The sequence below is a fragment of the Schistocerca cancellata genome, chromosome 9, assembly GCF_023864275.1.
Source record: "Schistocerca cancellata isolate TAMUIC-IGC-003103 chromosome 9, iqSchCanc2.1, whole genome shotgun sequence".
Lineage (NCBI taxonomy): Eukaryota > Metazoa > Arthropoda > Insecta > Orthoptera > Acrididae > Schistocerca > Schistocerca cancellata.
The window spans coordinates 282,823,060-282,838,474 of NC_064634.1; the positions used below are offsets into that span (position 1 = coordinate 282,823,060).

At 45.8% G+C, this 15,415-nt stretch overlaps 1 pseudogene; it reads left to right on the plus strand.

The window, feature by feature from the left end:
• The first annotated feature begins 1,410 nt into the window (after positions 1-1,410).
• Positions 1,411-1,528, plus strand: LOC126102380 (5S ribosomal RNA; annotated as a pseudogene).
• Positions 1,529-15,415: the final 13,887 nt, after the last annotated feature.

The following is a 15,415-nucleotide window of genomic DNA, read 5'->3' on the forward strand; positions in this document are numbered from 1 at the left end:
GTACCGGACTGTGATCCGAGCCTTGGGGCTATCCGGTTCACGATCTTACAGTATCTGGCTTCAGTAGTTGTTAGAAGGAAGCTGCACTTCCTTAAGAGGCTTTTATTTTATCTTGGTATTTGGGGTTGGGATCTGATTCCAATTTAGCTACATTGTTGCTTTGAAAAATTGTAAAGTGTTGCTAATGTGTTTTGATTCATTCGCTATCACAGCTTGTCTGCCGTCGCAAGCCTTAAAAAGAGTATTATTGTTAATTTCCTTTTCATTTTACTAGTTTGCTTGTGTGTTGCAGCCTCCTTATGGGTATTTCTATGGAGTTTTTACGTTAGTACGTTTTTGGCTATTTTATTTGCTTTATAGGCTAGAGCGTTTTGACGATTTTGACTTACTTTTGCTGATATGCAGGCAACTTTGGTGGTAATAATTAGGTCTTTGAATTGCAGCCATTCCGTTGGCGACAATGGATGTCCTTCACACATCCTATACAATGTGTGGGATAAAAACGGACCTTCTAGAACACAGAGATTTGCGTCTAGAATCATACACCATTACACATTTTTTAAATAAAAAGGGGGGAATGAGTGAACAGAATACCATTTTTAAGAATTTTAAAGTACTTTTAACCTTGCAAAGCAAAGCACTTACTCTGACACCAAATACACCAGACTTGCATAATCTCAACACCAAGAAATGCAGAACAAAAGACGTTTGAACTCTCGTTTTGAAAGACTTTGTTCATAGCGTATGTTATTTTGTAGTAATGAATGTAATTTAAAACGATATACATATTTACTATCATTAAGATCTATATGATACTTCCTAGCTGCCAGTGTTGAACAAAGAACATCTATACTTCACCACAAAATCTTTGAACATTAGCTTAAGTCTCACTCTCTGGTTTGTTTACATCCCGTGTAGCACATAGGAACCGTTACTTGTGCAAAGTTTGTGTCGTGCTGAGCACTTGACATAAATGGAAACCAAACTGTTTTTCAAAATGATTTGTTCAGCAGGGTTGAACCTATGCAATAAAATAATGGCGAGTAATGTCATGAAGTCGATCTTATGATACAAGTAATTCCAGATACTACACCACATTCAGAGCTCACTTGTTTCGATTTTTTTGGTCTTACTACCGCTAAACAAAGCCCCCCAAAATGTTGTAAACAATCACTAGCCACTATTTACCATCTGGTAACTCGATAGGCAAATTAAAATAGACCGTGGTAAAATAAAAAGTTACTTTCGTCACTAAAGGTGACTATTTGCAATCATTTCTGGAAACCTTAAATTCACTTTTGTCTCAGAACGCCTGTCTTGTTTCATTTTTGGAATGAACGACATTCTAGTCATTTATGAATAAGTCCGTGATTGATATAATTTTTTTAAATAATCTATCTGGAAAAAAAGGCCAACGGCCTTGCGGCAGTGGTAACAGCGGTTCCCGTCAGATCACCGAAGTTAAGCGCTGTCGGGCTGGGCTAGCACTTGGATGGGTGACCAAGTGGTCTGCCGAGCGCTGTTGGCAAGCGGGGTGCACTCAGCCCTTATGAGGCAAACTAAGGAGCTACTTGATTGAGAAGCAGCGGCTCCGGTTTCGGAAAATGACCGACGACCGGGAGAGCGGTGTGCTGTCCACATGCCTCTCCGTATCCGCATCCAGTGTCGCCTGTGGGCTGAGGATGACGCGGCGGCCAGTCGGTACCTTTGGGCCTTCATGGCCTGTGCGGGAGGAGTTTTCTTCTTTAGTTTGGCAAAATAACATAAATTCCAAATGAAAAGTTCAGGCTTCGGCTATGTTCAGGTCAGCAAGATAAAATGAAAGCTGGCTGAAAATGTTACTGCCGGCCGGGGTGGCCGAGAGGTTCTAGGCGCTACGGTCTGGAACCGCGCGACCGCTACGTCGCAGGTTCGAATCCTGCCTCGGGCATGGACGTGTGTGATGTCCTTAGGTTAGTTAGGTTGAAGTAGTTCTAAGTTCTAGGGGACTGATGACCTTTGAAGTTAAGTCCCATAGTGCTCAGAGCCATTTGAAAATGTTACTACATAGATGAATGCGACTATTAAGTGTTGGGTATTCCTTAGCCTAACAGTTGGCTCCTGTTAGAAGTGGAGCTGTGGAGGTAATGGGACATTCCATTATGCTTGACTCCTTCCCTGACAGTGATGACATCTTTCAGCAGGATAATAGCCAGTGTCACTAAAGAAGAGTCATGCTACAGGGTTTTGAGGAGCATTGGTAATTAACTCAGATGGATCTCATCGCCGCGTAATTCGCCTGCTCTGCGCCATACGAAACACATCTGGAAAGCTATCGGGTGCCAACTCCTCACTCATAACCCACCGGGCCGTAATTTACGGATACAGCGTGATGTCTGCGTACTGATCTGGTGCCACATACCTCCGAATAACCAATCAGTAACCTATCGAATTCATGCCGCACAGAATCTCTGCTGTAATGCATTCGATAGTACCCGTACGCTACTAAGTTGATGGTCACAGTGCTTTGGCGGATTCGTTCTGTAGCAGGCTCACTTCCCTGAATCTTTAAAGGGTCGCGTTCACGTGCTCCGTTATCAGGGGAGTCCATCACTGTGCACATGCCTCCGCGCACAATGCTGACCCCGTAGCTAAACGGGAAAAAGGCAAGGACGAAGAAGAATAAATGATATTATTGTATACATGGGGTAACTAAATTCCCTTTACAGACTTTGAGGACAGGTTCCTTACACGAAAACAAAAGAAACAAAAAAATCTAGTAAACATGGGCTCAAAAAATGCATACCTTAAGAGCTATGAGCACCTGCTCGTCTTCGTCAACATGTCATACATCTCTTCCACTGAACAAGTGCTCATAGCTCTTAATGTATACATTTTTAGAGCCCATGCTGTAACCTCCGCGTGACACAGTACTCGTTAAAGCCTGTGCTATGGTAAGTGAACGGGGTTCACCTTATGAGAAAGGATTTTCGTATAGACATCGACCGCGTGTACCTGAATGGTGGCAAACCAGACTTACACCCACTCTGTAATAACAATGATCCGTCAAGCAAGTTCGAAATGCAATTACACGTCAGGATGGACCAAAAGCAACCCAGAAGATGCTACCAATGTGATAATAATACGGTCGCCAGCGTAATTAGGCATTAACTGAGTTTCTTCCCTGTACAAGTTGGTATATATTCATGCAAAACACCAAGTAGTAACACTGCATAATATAGCAGAATTTTAGAACCAGAAAATCTATTGAACTGATAGTTTCACGTTCTGTACTGATATGGAAAAACCATGAATACATAACACTACACTATAATGTATACTACAAAACTTTATACTGTCTATTAATCTGATTAAAATCGGGCATTGGTTACCCTAGAAATAGCACTTTCGTGCCACACACACAAAATGTCAATTTTGATAAAGATAAAACACTGATAAATTTTGACTTTTATATTGACTTAACTTTTGCTGGTCAAACCAATTTAGAACACTTCAGAATTCAAATGAATTAAAGGGGGGAGGGACCCTGAAACTGTTATGATCACTGTATTAAAAAATGATTACTGAATTTATTATGCGTTCAAGATTTCCAGTATATAAGTTACTACTCTTTTCATCTTATTTACTGCTCATTTAAATACTGTTATATCTGTCTCGAAATAATTAAACTTCATTACTATATCAATATTAAAGTTATCTGTCAACTTCGTTAGACTTTCGTTATTCATTTACTGGTTCATTAACGAAACATTTCTTTAAACACCATTCTAACATAGCTAAGTCAGCAAATAATTATTATTAACACAAATTTTAATTTTCATTTCGGGACACTCGGATTGCACAACATTTGGAAAGGGCCCTGTCTAGGTTAGTTGCGAGGAAAATTAAATAATGGGAAAGTTCTGGTAAAATTTAGGTTACTATTGCACGGTTCACTCTCTGGTCAATACGAATACCGTACTAAAAGTTTCAACCTGCTAGAATCGATGCTTTTGACAATGTTGACTGGAATACTCTCTTTCAAATTCTAAAGGTGGCAGGGGTAAAATACAGGGAGCGAAATGTTAACAATGTTGACTGGAATACTCTCTTTCAAATTCTAAAGGTGGCAGGGGTAAAATACAGGGAGCGAAAGGCTATTTACAATTTGTACAGAAACCAGATGGCAGTTATAAGAGTCGAGGGACATGAAAGGGAAGCAGTGGTTGGGAAGGGAGTAAGACAGGGTTGTAGCCTCTGCCCGATGTTATTCAATCTGTATATTGAGCAAGCAGTAAAGGAGACAAAAGAAAAATTCGGAGTAGGTATTAAAATCCATGGAGAAGAAATAAAAACTTTGAGGTTCGCCGATGACATTGTAGTTCTGTCAGAGACAGCGAAGGACCTGGAAGAGCAGTTGAACGGAATGGATGGTGTCTTGAAGGCAGGATATAAGATGAACATCAACAAAAGCAAAACGAGGATAATGGAATGTAGTCGAATTAAGTCGGGTGATGTTGAGGGTATTAGATTAGGAAATGAGACGCTTAAAGTAGTAAAGGAGTTTTGCTATTTGGGGAGCAAAATAACTCATGATGGTCGAAGTAGAGAGGATATAAAATGTAGACTGGCAATGGCAAAGAAAGCGTTTCTGAAGAAGAGAAATTTGTTAACATCAAGTATAGATTTAAGTGTCAGGAAGTCATTTCTGAAAGTATTTGTACGGAGTGTAGCCATGTATGGAAGTGAAACATGGACGGTAAATAGTTCTGACAAGAAGAGAATAGAAGCTTTCGAAATGTGGTGCTACAGAAGAATGCTGAAGATTAGATGGGTAGATCACATAACTAATGAGGAAGTATTGAATAGGATTGCGGAGAAGAGAAGTTTGTGGCACAACTTGACCAGAAGAAGGGATCGGTTGGTAGGACATGTTCTGAGGCATCAAGGGATCACCAATTTAGTATTGGAGGGCAGCGTGGAGGGTAAAAATCGTAGGGGGAGACCAAGAGATGAATACACTAAGCAGATTCAGAAGGATGTAGGTTGCAGTAGGTACTGGGAGATGAAGTAGCTTGCACAGGATAGAGTAGCATGGAGAGCTGCATCAAACCAGTCTCAGGACTGAAGACCACAACAACAACAACAACAACAACAACAACAGAATCGATGCGGCGGTTGGCGGGCGGCGAGATGACGAGGCACAGAGCACACATACAACCACATCTATGGCTCTTGACGCATCGGCACTTTAATTCTTCTTAGCGTCGCAGTACTTTTCCATTTAGTGCCTATGGAATTTTGCCATGCTGTGTGGGCGTTGGAACGGCATACCCGAGGCTCAGTAAAGCTATGTCTTCCAGGAGAGCCTCCTCGCTCCTGAATGTGTTGCTCAAACCAGTGCCAAACTCCAACTACTACTGTTGAGCCCGTTGTGCCGTGCAGTGCCCACGTGCACTTTCCCGCGCTCGCCTGCCATCCACCTTTTACCGCTCCCTGACAGGCCGGGTATTCATCCGAGGTTTTGCACTCTACATATCCTAACACATTGCCTACGTATGGAACAGACGGACAGCTACAATTTTAAACATCTTACAACAGTCTCAACATTTGTTACATTTCAATTCTATTACAATATTGCTTGACATTTGACATAAACGTTAAGATTCACATTGAAAATTATTTACAGTTTTCTTAACATAATGACATGAAAAAAAGAAATGAAATCAGAACATCAATTACACAAGTTTATCGAAAAATCAGAAGAAAAAAATTACTTATCTGTACAATAGTACAGCGTCGTTGTTGTTACAATGCATACTGGATCTTTTTTTGTTCTGATCCATACTACGTCCTCGAAAAAATATAGAAAGCAAAGACCTTGCAGTAGAATAGATGTGTTTTACAGTATCTACGATGAACGAGTGCTCATAGCTATTAAGGTAGGCGTTTTTGTGCCCATGTTTAACTATACATTTTTTTCTTGTTTTGAAACACACTACCTCCTCCCAAAATAGGGAAAGAAAAGATTTTGCAGCAGAAGAGATGTATTTCACAGTATCGAAGAACAAATGCTCGTAGCTCTTAAGGTGGGCATTTTAGAGCCTGTGTTAGCTAGACGTTTATTTCTTGCTTTGGTGTAAGGAACTTGTCCTTAAAGTTTATAACAGGAATTTAGTTACCCCCTGTATATAATATATATAATTTATTCTTCTTCGTCCTTGCCTTTTTTCCCTTTTATGTAAGGGGTCGGCGTTGTGCGCGGGCGTGAGCGCTGTGCTGGACTCTCCCGGATAACAGAGCGCGTGAACGAGCCCCTTTCAGGATTCAGAGAGACGAGCCCGCCCCGGAACGAATCCGCCTCTCAATTAGAGGGCGCACGCTCGCGCGCGATCGGTTTCAGATATGGTAACTCTGTAACTCATAAGTGTAAGGAATATTTATTTATTCAGGTAATCACGAGAATCATTATCTTTCGAAAGAGCTACGCCAATGAACAGTTTTTCTGTCAAATAACTGATGTGCTTCAACCAAAATTGCGAAATGAATTAGATAAGACATCTGTATGGTGCGAAAAGTGGCAATTAACCCTGAATAAAGAAGAGTGTGAAGTTATTTACATGAGTACTAAAAGAAATCCCCCCCCCCCCCCAGGGGGTCCACAACTCTTTTGTGGATACGTGCGTAGCGAGCACGGGACCCCGAGCTAATGTGGCCTTCCTTCCTTTCCGGGCTGCATACCTTCCCATTCCGCATCCTTCCCCATCCCTATCTTCGCCCCTCCTCCCCTCACCTCTGGCTCTTTCCTTCCTTTTCTCCCCATCTGGGAGTATGGTTTGTGCCTACGTCCGGAGACGGACGCTCGTAAATGTACTGCATTTTTCGCCTTCCTTGCTTTTATGTCTTCTTCCTTCCTTTGTCCTTCTCTGTCTTCTTCCTTCCTTTGTCCTTCTCTTTTCCTTACCTCTTCTCTTTCCCTTTTCTCCGCTGCGGCGTTTGAGACCTCTCTTCCTTCCTTTCCCTTTCTCTTTCTTCCTCCCTGTGCGTGTCTGAAGGCCGACCCACGCCTTTCGTGCGTAGCCGGTGACGGGGTAACGCGTAATTCCCCGCCCCGGGTAGACAGGTAGGACACGTACGTACCCCCTGGTAACGGCCAGGCCCAGGGAGGGGTGATTACCCGAGCTGATACCTTCCGAAAATGCCGATTGGTCCCTCCGTCCGTTTGTCGGGAGGTGTGACCTGAGGTGTGAACAATCACCTAAGGCGGGAGTGCCCTCAGAGAGGGCCCCCACAAGGGAGGAGCGCGCCATCGGAGACGCCGGTAATCATGGGGGATTCTTCCGCAATGGTTTCCTCACCTTCCACTATGTCTGCTCACAAACGTAAGTATACTGAGTCTCAGCCACAGACGATTCTTCCATCGTTGCCACAGTTCCTTGTTGTTTCTCGGACTGATGAAGGTCACGACTTCTCCACGGTCAACCCTTTCATTATTCAGAAAGGTGTCGACGCAATTGCCGGTCCTGTAAAGTCTTGATCCAGATTACGGAATGGCACCCTGTTGTTAGAAACACACAGTGCCCTCCAGGCACAAAAATTGCTGCGTACTTCTCTGCTCCACACCTTCCCTGTCTGGGTGGAACCGCACCGTACCTTAAATTCCTCGCGTGGAGTCGTTTATACACGCTCCCTCGATGGATTGTCTGACGAAGAAATTCAGCACTATCTGTCTGACCAGGGCGTAACGGCAGTTCATAGAGTAATGAAACGGGTTGACACGAACATCATTCCAACCCGCACTGTCTTCTTGACATTTGACACAGTTCAACTCCCATCGAAAATCAAAGCAGGCTATGAGATAATTTCCGTTCGCCCTTACGTCCCAAACCCTACGCGTTGCTATCGATGTCAGCGGTTCAATCACACCAGCCAGTCCTGTTCCAATCCAGCCAAATGTGTTACGTGTGGCAAGGATGCCCATGAGGGTGCTTGTCCACCTCCATCCCCTCGCTGCATCAACTGTATGGGTGACCACGCTGCTTCCTCTCGAGATTGCCACGTTCTTAAGGACGAGAAGCTCATCCAGGAAATAAGAGTGAAGGAAAAGGTGTCGACCTTTGCTGCTCGAAAATTATTCGCCAGTCGCAAGCCCACCGTGCCTCAGACAGGAAAATACAGCACTGTCCTTGCTTCTCCTCGGCCAACAAAGGAGGCGGCCACGCAGACTTGCGACCTCACCTTTAGTACCACGGTCGTCAGATCGGCCAGCGCAAAGATCGCTCGTTCAACCTCACCACTTTCGCCTGCCCACTCTATGGCTCACCCTTCGTCGGGTTCTGCTAAATCTCGAGCCCAAAAGTCGGACGCCAAGTCTTCGAAAAAAGAGCATACTCGTGAAGAGTTTTTACGTACCGCAACTTCACAACCATCGGTTCCTCCTTCATCTAAACAACATTCTTCCAAGAAGGCTACAAAGAAACCCAGTTCCTCTCCTTCTCCGCCAAGGCGTGTCCCCTCTACAGCACCACCTGGCGGAAATCGCCCTCGGCCATCTTCTGTGTCGCCGAGGCGCACTGCTGGTGGCCGGTCAACTGGCCGATCGCTGGTGGCAGGGACTGCTCCTGACCAACCTATGGATCAGGATCTTATGCCTTCGGCTGAATGCCATTCCATGCTGTCGGTTGCTAGCTCCGAGCAGTCTTTGAGTTGACAGCAACTTTGGTCACATTCCTCCATTTTCTTTTCACCCCATGTCCATTATCCACTGGAATATCCGCGGCATTCGAGCCAATCGGGATGAATTGTCGGTCCTCTTACGCTCCTACTCGCCGGTCATCTTCTGTCTTCAGGAAACAAAGCTGCGTCCCCATGACCGCTTTGTTCTCCCTCACTTTCAGTCCATCCGATATGACCTCCCCTCTGTTGAAGGCACTCCAGCCCATGGAGGACTCATGATTCTTCTCCATGATACTCTCCATTATCACCCAATCCCCCTAAACAGTTCCTTCCAAGCTGTCGCCGTCCGTCTTTCCCTTTCTGGATACACGTTCTCTCTTTGTACTGTATACATTCCATCATCCACACCAATGGCACGAGCTGATCTCCTTCATCTTCTTGGTCAGCTTCCACCCCCCTATTTGCTGGTTGGGGACTTCAATGCCCACCACCCGCTTTGGGGATCTCCACATCCTTGTCCACGTGGCTCTCTATTGCTAGACGTCTTCCACCAAGCGGATCTAGTTTGCCTCAACACTGGGGTCCCCACATTTTTGTCTGCCTCCACGACAAATTTATCTCATTTGGACCTTGCGGTCGGTACTGTTCCGCTAGCTCGGCGCTTCGAATGGTTCGCCCTTGATGATACACACTCGAGTGACCACTTTCCATGTGTCCTTAGACTGCAGTCTCCACTGCCATATATGCGCTCGCGACGCTGGAAATTTGCCCAAGCCGATTGGACACTTTTTTCGTCTCTCGCGACATTCGATGACCGTCGCTTTCCCAGCGTCGACGATGAGGTCACACATATTACCGACGTTATTCTTACAGCTGCGGAACGTTCAATACCACGCACCTCCGAATTGCCCCGGCGCCCCCCAGTTCCTTGGTGGAACGAGGCATGCCGTGACGCACTACGTGAGCGGCGACGTGCTCTTCGCAATTTCCGTCACCATCCTACTTTGGCCAACTGTATCCGCTATAAGCAGCTCCGTGCGCGATGCCGTCGCGTCATCCGCGATAGCAAGAAGGCAAGCTGGAAATTCTTTATTAGCTCATTTAACACCTTCACTCCCTCATCGGAAGTTTGGAGTCGGCTTCGACGGTTCTCAGGCGCGCCTAGTTTCTCCCCGGTCTCTGGGCTCACTGTCGCGCATGATACCTTAGTGGACCCCGTCGCAATTTCTAACTCGTTGGGTCAGCACTTTGCTAAGATTTCGAGCTCTTCAAATTACCCGCCAGCGTTTCTCCCGAAGAAACGTGCAGCAGAAGTGCGACATCTTGCTTTCTCCTCTCCAAATCACGAAAGCTACAATACTGTTTTCTCCATGCGGGAACTCCAACATGCCCTCTCTTCTTCTCGCTCCTCCGCCCCAGGACCGGATGGAATCCATGTCCAGATGTTGCTGCATTTATCAACCCATAGTCTGCGTTACCTCCTTCGCCTTTATAATCGAATTTGGACCGACAGTACCTTTCCCAGACGGTGGCGGGAAGCTATTGTCGTTCCCGTTCCGAATCCTGGGAAGGACAAACATCTCCCCTCTAGCTATCGCCCCATTTCTCTCACGAGTAGTGTCTGTAAGGTTTTGGAGCGTATGGTGAATTACCGTTTAGCTTGGTGGCTGGAATCCCGCAGTCTTTTAACACCTGCCCAATGCGGATTCCGAAAGCATCGTTCTGCAGTTGACCATCTTGTTGCTCTCTCCACTTACATCATGAACAATTTTCTCCGGAAACGCCAAACGGTAGCAATATTTTTTGATCTGGAGAGAGCATACGATACCTGTTGGAGGACAGGCATCCTCCGCACACTGTTCTCTTGGGGCTTTCGAGGCCGGCTGCCCCTTTTTCTTCGCGAATTTATGGCAGAGCGCACATTTAGGGTGCGGGTGAACACTACTCTCTCCCGTACTTTCTCCCAAGAAAACGGGGTACCCCAGGGTTCCGTGCTGAGTGTTGTACTGTTTGCCATCGCCATAAATCCAATTATGGATTGTCTCCCTCCTGATGTCGCGGGCTCCCTCTTTGTGGACGATTTTGCGATCTACTACAGCGCTCAACGGACCAGCCTTCTTGAACGACGTCTTCAAGGATGTCTCGATCGCCTCCACTCGTGGAGCATCGAAACTGGCTTCCGTTTCTCACCCAGTAAGACCGTTTGTGTCAATTTTTGGCGACGTAAGGAGTTTCTTCCGCCCTCCTTACATCTAGGTCCTGTCAACCTTCCGTTTTCAGACGTCGCTAAATTCTTGGGTCTTATGTTTGACAGAAAACTATGCTGGTCCTCCCACGTTTCCTATCTTTCGGCTCGCTGTCTGCGATCGCTTAACACCCTCCGTGTCCTGAATGGTACCTCCTGGGGAGCGGACAGAGTGGTCCTTCTCCGCCTCTATCGCGCCTTAGTGCGCTCGAAATTGGATTATGGGAGCATAGTCTACTCCTCTGCTCGGCCGTCTATTCTTCGGCGTCTCGATTCTATCCACCACCGTGGATTACGTTTAGTGTCTGGAGCTTTTACACTAGCCCTGTGGAAAGCCTTTATGCTGAGACTGCTGAACCTCCGCTGTCCAATCGGCGAGCAGTCCTCCTGAGTCGTTATGCTAGCCATCTGTCTTCCATGCCTGCTAATCCAGCCCACGACCTTTTTTTCGACGCTTCCTTTGATGTAGGGTATGCAGGCCGCTCCTCCTCCCTACTACCCCCGGGAGTCCGCTTCCGTCAACTGCTCCATTCTCTTTCCTTCCGCTTTCCTAAAACCTTCTTGACAACTTGGGGTACAGCACCGCCTTGGCTCCGTCCCCGGATCTGCCTGCTCCGTGACCTTTGTCAATTTCCCAAGGATGGTACCCCTACACTTGTTTATCGTCGGGCATTTGCTGCTCTATGTGCACAAATGACGGACGCCACATTTATTTACACCGACGGCTCGAAAACATCGTTAGGTGTAGGGAGTGCCTATATTGTTGGCGACACCCCAAATCGCTTTCGGCTTCCCGACCAATGTTCGGTTTATACTGCGGAGCTTTACGCTGTTCTCCAGGCTATCCACTTCATCCGCCGCAATCAGCGGATACAGTACGTTATCTGCTCAGATTCTCTCAGCTATCTCCTCAGTCTCCAAGCTCTTTACCCTGTGCACCCTCTGGTCCACCGGATTCAGGACTGTCTGCGCTTGCTCCACCTGGGGGGCGTCTCGGTGGCGTTCCTCTGGCTCCCGGGACACGCTGGTATCTGTGGGAATGAGGCGGCCGATATAGCGGCCAAGGCTGCAGTCTCTCTTCCTCGGCCAGCTATTCAGTCGCTTCCCTTCACTGATATACGGAGCGGTTTATGTCGCCAAGTTGCTCATTTATGGCATGCGCATTGGTCGGCACTTCCCCGTAATAAATTGCGGGAAGTAAAAGCCCTTCCTTGCGCTTGGACCTCTTCCTCCCGAACGCGTCGTCGGGAGGAGGTAATTTTAGCTAGACTCCGGATAGGGCACTGTCGTTTTAGCCATCGACATCTTTTAAGCGGCGATCCTCCCCCACTCTGTCCCCACTGCTCTCAGCTGTGGACGGTAAGACACCTTTTAATTGAATGCCCCTATTTTAATCCGTTACGCTCCCGTCTACAGCTATCGCCTGATTTATCGTCGATTTTAGCAGATGACACGCGCTCAGCCGACCGCGTTCTCCAGTTTATTAGTGACAGTGAAATGACGTCAGTCATTTGAAGCTTTTTTTGGGGACCACCACCCCCTTTCTGTAGCAGATTTTTAAGCATTCTTCTATTTTTAGTTTCTCCAATTTTCTGACTTTGTTCCCATTGCTGCTGGTTTTCAATTTCGGTTTTTTACTGTCTTAAGTCACGGGCTGGGCGCTAATGACCATAGAAGTTTTGCGCCCTAAAACCACAAACCAAAAAAAAAAAAAATAAAAGAAATCCGCTAGATTTCGATAACGCGATAAGTCACACAAATCTTACGGCTGTAAATTCAACTAAATACTTCTACATCTACATATATACTACGCTAGTCACCAAACGGTGTGTGGCGGAGGGCACAATCCGCGCCAAGTCATATACCTCTCCCACCTCCCCCCCCCCCCTTTCCTGTTTCACTCGCGGATAGCGCGAGGGAAAAACGACTGTCTGAACGCCTCAGTACGAGCTATAATTTCCCTTATCTTTGAATGGTGATCATTGCGCGATTTGAAAGATGGTGGTAATAATATATGCTCTACATCCTCGGTGAAGATCGTATTTCGGAATATAGTGAGCAGCCCCTTCCGTTTAACGCGCCGTCCGTCTGCAAGTGTGTCCCACTTCAAACTTTCTATGAGATTTGTAACGCTCTCTCGATGACTAAATGTACCAGTCACGAATCTTGCCGCTCTTCTTTGGTCCTTCTCAATCTCTTGAATCGGACCCAACTGGTAAGGGTTCCATACAGACGAACAGTACTCTAAGACTGGACGAACTAACGTATTGTAAGCTATTTCCTTTGTTGAAGGACTGCATCGCTTCAGGGTTCTACCAATAAACCGCAATCTAGAGTTTGCGTTACCCGTTACTTGTGTAATCTGATCATTCCATTTGAGATCATTTCGAATAGTCACACCCAGATACTTGACAGATGTTATCGCTTCCAAAGATTGGGGATTTTCGCCTTCCTTTACGCAGTAGGTTACAGTTACTCGTTTGAGAGATAACAGACAGTCATTACACCAAGCAATAATTTTCTGCAAATCCTCATTGATTTGTTCACAGCTTCGGTGTGATACTACTTTCTTGTAGATTACAGCATCATCGTCAACAGTCTAATGCTGCTGTCAATACCATCAACCAGATCGTTTATCTAAATCGTAAAAAGCAGCGGACCTATTACGCTGCCCTGGGCCACACCTGAAGTTACGCTTGTTTCTGTCGAAGTCACCCCGTTCAGGACGACGTACTGCTCCTTGTCTGTCAGAAAACTTCCTATCCAACCACATGTCATCGGACATATCGTAAGCGGGCACTTTTTGCAGCAAGCGACAGTGCGGAACCGAGTCGAACGCCTTTCGAAAGTCGAGAAATATGTCATCAACCTGGGAGTCGGTATCTAGAGCCTGTTGTATATTATGCACAAAGAGGGCCAGCTGTGTCTCGCATGACCTCTGGTTCCTAAACCGTGCTGGTTTCTGCAGATGAGCTTCTCAGAGTCTGGAAAGGTTATTATGTCTGAACAAAAAATTTGTTCCATGATTCTACAACAAACAGATGTCAGTGAAATTGGCCGGTAATTACGTGCATCCAATTTTCTACCCTTTTTATAGATTGTTATGACCTGAGCCTTCTTCCAGTCCCGTGGAACTTTCCGCTGTTCCAATGATCTCTGATAGATGATGGATAAGAATGGTGCCATATTTGTAGCATAGTCAACATATAATCTTATGGGGATACCGTCTGGGTCCAGATGCCTTCCTTGCGTCTAAGGATCTTAACTGTTTTACGATCCCAGATACACCAAACACTGTCAGCGATCCTTGCGTTTGTTCGATAATTGAAAGGGAGAATGGTGCTGCATTCCTCTACCGTAAACGAATTTTTGAAAGCTAGGTTTAGAATTTCGGCCTTCTGTTTATCATCATCAGTTACATTACCCGTACTGTCAGCAAGAGAAGGTATTGAATTATTTGTAGCGTTCATAGATTTTAGGTACGACCAAAATTTTTTAGGGTTATTTTTAGAATCTGCAGATAAAATATTGCTTTCAAATTCGTTTACGTTTAAAACGACTGTGCAAATACTTAGGGATTACAATTACAAATAACCTAAATTGGAACCATCACACAGATAATGTTGTGGGTAGAGCAAACCAAAGACTGTGATTCACTGGCAGATCACTTAGCAGGTGCAACAGATCAACTAAAGAGACTGCTTACACCACGCTTGTCCGCCTTATTCAGGAGTATTGCTGTGCGGTGTGGGATCCGCATCAGGTGGGACTGACGGATGACATCGAAAAAGTTCAAAGAAGGGCGGCTCGTTTGGTATTATCGCGTAATAGGGGAGATAGTGCCACAGCGTCGGGAGTGGCAATCATTAAAACAAAGGCGTTTTTCGTTACAAGGGGATCTTCTCATGAAATTCCAATCACCAGTTTTCTCCTCCGATTGCGAAAACATTCTGTTGGCACCCACCAACATAGGGAGAAATGATCAGCACGGTAGGTTCCCGGGTTCGATTCCCGGCGGGGTCAGGGATTTTCTCTGCCTCGTGATGGCTGGGTGTTGTGTGATGTACTTAGGTTAGTTAGGTTTAAGTAGTTCTAAGTTCTAGGGGACTGATGCCCATAGATGTTAAGTCCCATAGTGCTGAGAGCCATTTTTTTGATCAGCACGGTAAAATAAGATAAATCAGAGCTCGCACAGAAAAATTTATGTGTTGGTTTTTCCCGCGCGCCGTTCGAGAGTGGAATGGTGATTCATTGAACACTCTGCTAGGCACTTTATTGTGAATAGCAGAGTAGTCACGTAGATGATGTAGATGTAGAGTCAATTTAAATGAAATTTCCATCAATTTTAATGAAGGACGAAACGTTAAAAATTTTAGGTGTGAATGGAACATATGGCTGTGTTCACCTGGAAGTTCTGGTGGTGGGATGTTCATTTAAGTGTGGTGTTCAAACGAGTGCCCGTTTTCTTGAATGCACAGCGCAGTGCGCCTACTGAACACCCAGCGGACGAGATTT